This window comes from Callorhinus ursinus, unplaced genomic scaffold (assembly GCF_003265705.2).
Source record: "Callorhinus ursinus isolate GAN/ISIS: 27379988/994484 unplaced genomic scaffold, GSC_fseal_2.0 scaffold25, whole genome shotgun sequence".
Classification (NCBI taxonomy): Eukaryota; Metazoa; Chordata; class Mammalia; order Carnivora; family Otariidae; genus Callorhinus; species Callorhinus ursinus.
Genome location: NW_027397087.1, coordinates 23,111,739 through 23,119,103, shown reverse-complemented (window position 1 = coordinate 23,119,103; position 7,365 = coordinate 23,111,739). Strand labels below are relative to the sequence as shown.

The 7,365-nt window shown below is 46.7% G+C and overlaps 1 long non-coding RNA gene across 1 annotated transcript in view; it reads right to left on the bottom strand.

Annotated features, from left to right (window-relative positions):
• LOC112832832 (uncharacterized) overlaps window positions 1-5,858 on the bottom strand; it is a 15,186-nt gene extending 9,328 nt beyond the window's left edge. Inside the window, exons 1-2 of the long non-coding RNA XR_003210497.2 lie at window positions 5,765-5,858; window positions 5,373-5,468 (exon numbers count right to left, since the gene is read on the bottom strand). This is a non-coding gene — a long non-coding RNA (uncharacterized lncRNA). The remainder of the gene's footprint in view (window positions 1-5,372; window positions 5,469-5,764) is intronic.
• Between the last annotated feature and the right edge of the window lie 1,507 nt (window positions 5,859-7,365).

Sequence of the window (7,365 nt, the reverse complement as noted above, 5' to 3'; positions counted from 1 at the left end):
TATAGACAAACTGATTCTAAAGTTAATGTGGAAAGACAAAAGCCTCCCATATGATCTGGCAATCCCACTTCTAGATATATATCCAAAGCAAACAAAATCAGGATCTTGATAAAATATCTGCACTCCCACATTCACTGCAGCATTACTTAACTATAGCCAAGATCTGGAAACAATCTAAGTGTCCACTGATAGATGAATGGATAAAGAAGATGTGAGATACACACACACACACACACACACACAAACACACACACACACACACAGGAATATTATCAGCCATGAGAAAGAAGGAAATCCTGCCACTTGTGAAAATATGGATGGAAATTGACATTATGCTAAGTGAAATAAGTCAGAGAAATACTGCATGATCTCAACCAAATGTGGAATCTAAATAACCTGAGCTGATAGAACAGAGTAGAACAGTGCTTGCTAGGGGCTGGAGAATGGGGGAAAGGGGAGCTATTGGTCAAAGGGTACAAATTTCCAGTTAGAAGATGAATAACTTCTGGGGATCTAATACAGAGTATTGTGATTATAGATAACAATAATGAACTATATACTTAAAAGTTGCTTGAAGTAAATCTTAAATGTCTCACTACAAAAAAAAAAAAAGTCATTATGTGACAGAGTGGAGATGTTAACTAACCCTACTGTGGTATGCATTTTGTAACATCTAATTGTGTCAGATCATCACATTGTAACACCTCAAACTTACACAATGTTATATGTCAGTTATATCTCAATAAACTTGGGGAAAAAAAGGAATTGCCATACTCCTTTACCCAAATCTCCCAAATGTTAGGGGTGCCTGGGTGGCTCAGTCAGTTAAGTGCCTTCAGCTCAGGTAGTGATCTCAAGGTCCTGGGATAGAGCCCTGTGTCGGGCTCCCTGCTCAGCCAGAAGTCTGCTTCTCCCTCTCCTTCTGCCCCCCCCCAAGCTCATTCTCTCTCTCTCTCTAATAAATAAATAAAATATTTTTTAAAAAATCTCCCAAACATTAATATTTTATATGGCCCATGATACAATTATAAAAACCAGGGAATTAACACGGATACAACTCTACTATATAATCTACAGGTCTTATTAAATGCTCATCATTTGTCTATCTAATCATCTTTTTTTAAAGATTTTATTTATTTATTTATTTGACAGACAGAGAGAGAGCAGGCAGAGGGTGTCCCAGTGTGCAACCCTGAGATCATGACCCGAGCCGAAGGCAGACGCTTAACCATTGAACCACCCAGGCGCCCCTGTCTATCTAATCATCTAACTCCTTTTTCTTCTCCAGGATCTTTCAGGATTCCCCACTGCATTGAGTTGTTGTGTTTCCTTAGCCTCTTCTGCTCTATGATGGTTCCTCAGTCTTCCTTGTCTTCATACATTCATACTGATGTCTCAGATTCCAACCCAACACCACAGGGTTCATTCTAGCCTCCCCCTTCTCTTATTTGTAACTTCTTTTTCCAAAAGTGAGAAAATTGGCTCTCAACATCTACAATATATTTACTTATTTGCTCAGCCCTAGTCCCTACATAAAGCAGTTTCAGAATTGCTAACTTATATTCCCATGAGAAATTATTAGGAGTACAGTACTGACATGTATAATCTCTTTGTCTTTAGCCTTGCAGTATCTAGTCAAAATCCTGTTTCCTAAAGGTTTTCAGGCTAGTTCTTTTCTTTTCTTTTTAAGATTTTATTTATTTATTTGACAGACAGAGAGACATAGCGAGAGCAGGAACACAAGCAGGGGGAGAGGGAGAGGGGAAGCAGGCTTCCTGCCAAGCAGGGAGCCCAATGTGGGGCTGGATCCCAGGACGCTGGGATCATGACCTGAGCCAAAGGCAGATGCTTAACGACCGAGCCACCCAGGCGCCCCCAAGCTAGTTCTTTTCTACCCCCCCTTTCAGTGTGGTTATATTATTCATCTGTACTGAGTTCATTTGTAACAATCTGTGTTCTATTTGGGGGAACACACATCCTGCTTAATTTTTTTAAGAAATTTATATACAGTAAAATTCACTTTATGTGCTTTGTAGTCCTATGGGATTTGACAAATGTATAGAGCCATATCTATCACCACAGTCATGAAACAAACAGATGCATTCTCCCCCAAAAAATTCCCTTATGTTGCCCCTTTGTAATTAACCCCTCCCCATACCCCCTGTTTCTGGCAACCACTGATCTGTTTTCCATCTCTATGGTTTTGCCTTTTCAAGAATGTCATATGAGTGGATTCATGTAATAGCTTGGGGATAGCTGGCTTTGGGGATCTGGCTTCTTTCACTTAGCAAAATATGTTCATTTTCCTCTATGGGTCATGATCCACTGTCATAGTTATTTATTTTGTTGCGCAAATTCCCCAGATTTGGCTATTGAGAGCCCTTTCAAGTTGGCTCCTGTGATCTCTTCACACTTCTCCGTCATGTTTCAAGGACTTCCTTATTTTCCGGCACCACAAGCTGCTCCTGGCTTATTTTGTATTTTCCCTTTTTCAAGGGAAATCCCAGCCCATTTTTTTCAAGAAGCCCTTGTACCCAGAGAATCCACTCTAGTGGGCCAGACATCCTGTCCTCCCGGAAGAGGACCTGGGGAGAAACTGACTCATCCCCTTCAGTGCCCAAGAAAGAGGAGAAAGGATTGTTTTCTCATCAGAAGGCCCTGAGGTGGCAGAATAGAGGAGTTAAGTAAAGATGTGGCTTTTCTGTGCCAGTCAGGCCACTGCGGGGCCCATACCAGTGTTGACATCACGCATCTATGGCTTCTGTGATTTGGCAAGATGACCAAAATGGCACTGTGCGTGGAGGTCTGTCCAAGGTTTTCAAATACGATGCTGAGCCTAGGATGTCCCCCTGCATCATAGGATGCAGTCTGGCCGCCTTTACGCCTGTGTCCTTCTGCTCCCAGCCGTTGGGAGTCAGTCACATCAGAGTAGTTCTACAACTTTCTCATCCAAGTGCCTCAGCTGAGGAACCCCGTGACATCTACATAAAAACTATGCTTAAAACTTGCCTTAAAAATATGTGATTCTCTCAAAAAGCCCTGCTAAAGCAGTTTGTATCAGGGGCAGTCCGTGAGCGTGCCCTGAGGTTGCTATGGGAACTGGTGTCCGTGAAGTTCAAGTGCCACCTAGTTAGCAGCTGGTTGTTAGCAGCTCTTCGGAAGCAGGGATGTTTCACTCTTCTTTGACAGTGGAGCATTCATTCCTTCGGGTTGTGAACAACTAGCCAAGGGGGTTTCCCTCAGGAAAGAGATGCGCTGTGTGACTGGACTCCCTCTCAACCGTGGCAGCCCAGAGTGGGTGAGGGGAGTCAGACCTGCTCTCAGAAGGGGACACACCAGGGCGCCTGGGTGGCTCAGTTGGTTGAGCGACTGCCTTCGGCTCAGGTCATGATCCTGGAGTCCCGGGATCGAGTCCCACATCGGGCTCCCTGCTCAGCGGGGAGTCTGCTTCTCCCTCTGACCCTCTTCTCTCTCGTGCTCTCTCTCATTCTCTCTCTCTCTCAAATAAATAAATAAAATCTTTAAAAAAATTAAAAAATAAAATAAAAAAAGCAGGGGACACACCAGCTGAGGCTAACATCTTCAGCCTGCAGGGTGAATAAATGTTGGAAGGGCGAGGGGGAGCTGTAGGTGGTGGGAACCACACTAGGTGCCACAGTGCCTCTGGGGACCCCTCCCTGCCCAGGGGCCAGCACCAGAGACCAGATTCCTTACTCCTTCCCCTTAAGTCCTAGGCTGCCCTCCCAATGCCTGTCTCCAGGTGCTCTTGAGGTCATTAATAGTCACTTCAGTTGAGTTGCATGGGTTGGCTGAACCGATCCCAGCATGTTCCCATGTTCTAGGTGTGACCCAGAAGCCCTTGTTCCCAAGAGCCTGACCCCACGTGGTCAGTGCTGGTCCAGAGGAAACTTAGGTGTCTGGGATCATCAGGTCTCCATATAACCCAGGCCTGGGCTGCTGCCTCAGCACAACGGGCAGGTACGAGTCCCCCTTGCTGAATGGGTGAAGAGCATCCAGTTCATTTAAGAGCAATGTCAGTGGCTGGGCCGAGGGTATGCTCCGAAGGTTTGATTCATGGGGTAAGTGGGGTCGCAGGAAGGAGGCAGGTCGGGATCAGACCTCACACACGCGCCAGGGCTGCAGAGTCGTAAGCGAAACATGAGGAGTCAGGGAGAAAGTGGAGAGATGGGCCGGAGAGGCCCCTGTGTGGAGAGAGCAGCTTTCCTGGACCAGGGCCCAAACGATCCCTGCAGGGGCTGGGTTTGTCTGTTTGGGCTCATGGAAGAGAGACAGCTGAGGGAGTCTCTAAGTGTCTCACCTGTGTAATTCCGGAGGATTCTGGGTGCTGAGCTGGCCGGAAGGCCCAGGGCTGAGATCCCGGGACTTTCTGAAAGTGTTATTTGGTACTAAGATGGAACCCAGGGTCAGTTAGGACAATGCATCTTCTAGTATAACAATCAAGGGCCCAGGGACACTGTGGCTCTTTAGAGCCGCCATTAAGTACATTTGACTTTGTAAATAACAAGATGAAGAACAAGAGGAATTACTGTCATCTAAGGCCGTGGTTCTCAGCCCTGACAACACGTCAGAAGCACCTGGGAAAGTAGAGTCACTGTTTAAACCAAATGATTTTGGGGCACCTGGATGGCTCAGTCGGTTAAGCGTCTGCCTTGGGCTCAGGTCATGATCCCAGTCCTGGGATCCAGCCCCACATAGGGCTCCCTGCTCAGTGGGGAGCCTGCTTCTCCCTCTGCCACTCCCCCTGCTTGTGCTCTCTCTCTCTCTCTCTCTCTCTCTCTCTCTCTGTCAAATAAATAAAATCTTTAAAGAATAAATAAACCAAATGATTTTAACCCAATGTTTCAGTGGCTCTGGGGTCCAGCTTTGGGTTTTAAATACTCTGAGTGATTCTAATGGGTAGCCAGAATTTGCTCTAAGATAAAACATCTCTAACCTTAAAACAACGTAGACCATGTGAGTGTCACACGGAGGTAGCGTGCAATAATTTGGTTCAGTTCTTTACTAAATGGAAAAAAAAATCTCCTCTAAGTTGAATCTGCACTTAAACATGTCATTACTCTCTGAAAACAAAGGGAAAAGGATTAGGAAAACAGATGGTACCATGAATATCTTCCCATACTTGTGACATAGTTCTTATAGTAGACAAGAACACAGAGCTTTATTTTCTTCCCGTGGATTCAGTAGTTGTCCCCTAACACTGTATAGAGAAGCTGGACCCAGAAGCCACACACTGCTCAGAAGAAATGCAAGATTCAGATTCAAAGCTCTACTAAAAATATCATCATGGGCCAGGGGGGTGTCCTAGCTCTGACCATAAGCAAAATTATGATGTAGGAGTTCCTGCCACATACCTCATTGCTGACAAAGGGCCAGGTGCTCTCCCAGAGTTTGGAGGATGAGGTGGGTCCAAGTAGCAATGTCTATCTACCATGACTCCCAAGTTGAACCTGTGGACAGGGGACCCATGAAAAACAAGGGGGCCCCAGAGAGGGTGATGAGAACAGAGTTGATGAAAGCTTCAGGTGCTGACTGATTAATGACCTTGGCATTTGAGATTGATGGTATTGGTGTGACCATTTGGAAGGGAGAGATTCACCCACTGGTGGCTACTGGGAGAGAAAAGGAGGTTAAGGGACATATCATGAGTCAACTCAAAAGTCACCCAAATGTTGAAGGGCATGAGGCCTGACATCCTTACTTAAGAGACGTAGAAATTGAGTCACTGGAAAGTAAGGGGACTCACCCATGGTCACACAGCCAGATGGGGGCCTTGAGAGACCAGGTGTCAACTCCTGCCTCTCAGTCAGCCCTGTCCATTCCCAAAGCACTTCCTGAGCCCTGAGCATCTGACATCACATAGGTGATGGGGATATAGCGGGCACCCCGTCGCCAGGGAGGCCATTGTCAACTCACACATCTGTATTGGTTTCCTATTGTGCTGTAACAAACTACCACACATTGGTGGCTTAAAATAACACAAACTTATTATTTTATAGTTCTGTGGTCCACAGTTCGATGTGAGTCTTACTGGGCCAAAATCAGAGGGTTGGCAGGGCTGTGGTCCTTTCTGGAAGTTCCAGGGAAGAACCGTTTCCTTGCTCTTTTCAGCTTCTAGAGGCCATCCACGTTCCTGGCTCATGGCCCTCCTCCCCCCTCTTGCAAGCCAGCGATGTCAGGCAGAGATCTTCTCTCACTGCTTCCTTCTGCCCCCTCTCCTGTACCCCGCTTCTACTTTTAAGGACACTGGGGATTGCATTGAGCCCCACCTGATAATCCAGGATAATTTCCCTGTCCTCGGGTCAGCTGATTAGGAGCCCCTGTGCCATGTAACAATACATTCACAAGTTCCGGGGGTCAGGGCATGGACATCTTTGGGGGCCATTTCTTCTGCCTGTCCTGCTTCCTATAACACTCTGACCACCTGGTTAGCAAGAGAAGGGCTGGAATCAGAAAGCTCAGGAGGGCTGAACGAGGCGTCAGAAGAAAACTGCGCCTGGGGCTTGTCACAGGCTGGAACCTTTGTGCATAAACAAGGGAAGGGACCGCAGAAGGGAGGCTTGAGACAGAAAGGATCTGTGTATGCCTCCCTCACCTAATCACGCACAGGGTGTGTTTCCCAGAAAGTGGAAATGTTATGCAGGGTCAGGGAGGCCACGTTCTATCTCGGGGCCAGAGGTGTAATGTCTGGAATGAACTAGAAGTTTTAAAAACTAACCTGTTATGAAGTCAAGTCAAGAGCAGAGAAGGACAAAGCCCTGCCCCCACCGCAAACTGGCTAGCCGAATTCTGAGCAAGCAACCACAAAAGTTTAGCTGCTCCAGAGAATCTCCCCATTTCAGGTGGACAGTCATAGAAACTTCAACCTGAAAGGATAGATTTAAAATGGAAATAGTCTCCCAGCTGGTCTCCCTGTCTTCAGCTGCCCCAGAGATCCTTCCAAAAAGCATAGGAGTGCATCTTACACCCTCCGGTGGCTTTGCATATCCTTCTCAATAAAGGGCAGATGAGTCCCTCCACTGTGTGGAACCTCCCGTTCCCTGCAAGCAGCTCATATTCCTGAAAACACAACCATCTTTTCATCCCCGAGACTTCTGGAATAAACTACCTTCTGTCTCTTTCTGGAAAACTCTAACTCACCTCTCAAGACCAACTATTACTTCCCCAGGGATTCCCGCAGGAACTGAGTGGCTGCCTCTCACCTGCTCTCACTCTTCACAGCCCCGTTTTCCTGCTGAGCTGAGCACTTCAGGGTCGAGGGACTGTCATTTTCCTCTATTTCCCCAGGACCTACTGAGCAAGGGACCTGACAGCGTCAGAGCTCTGGAAATGTTTGTCACATGAAGA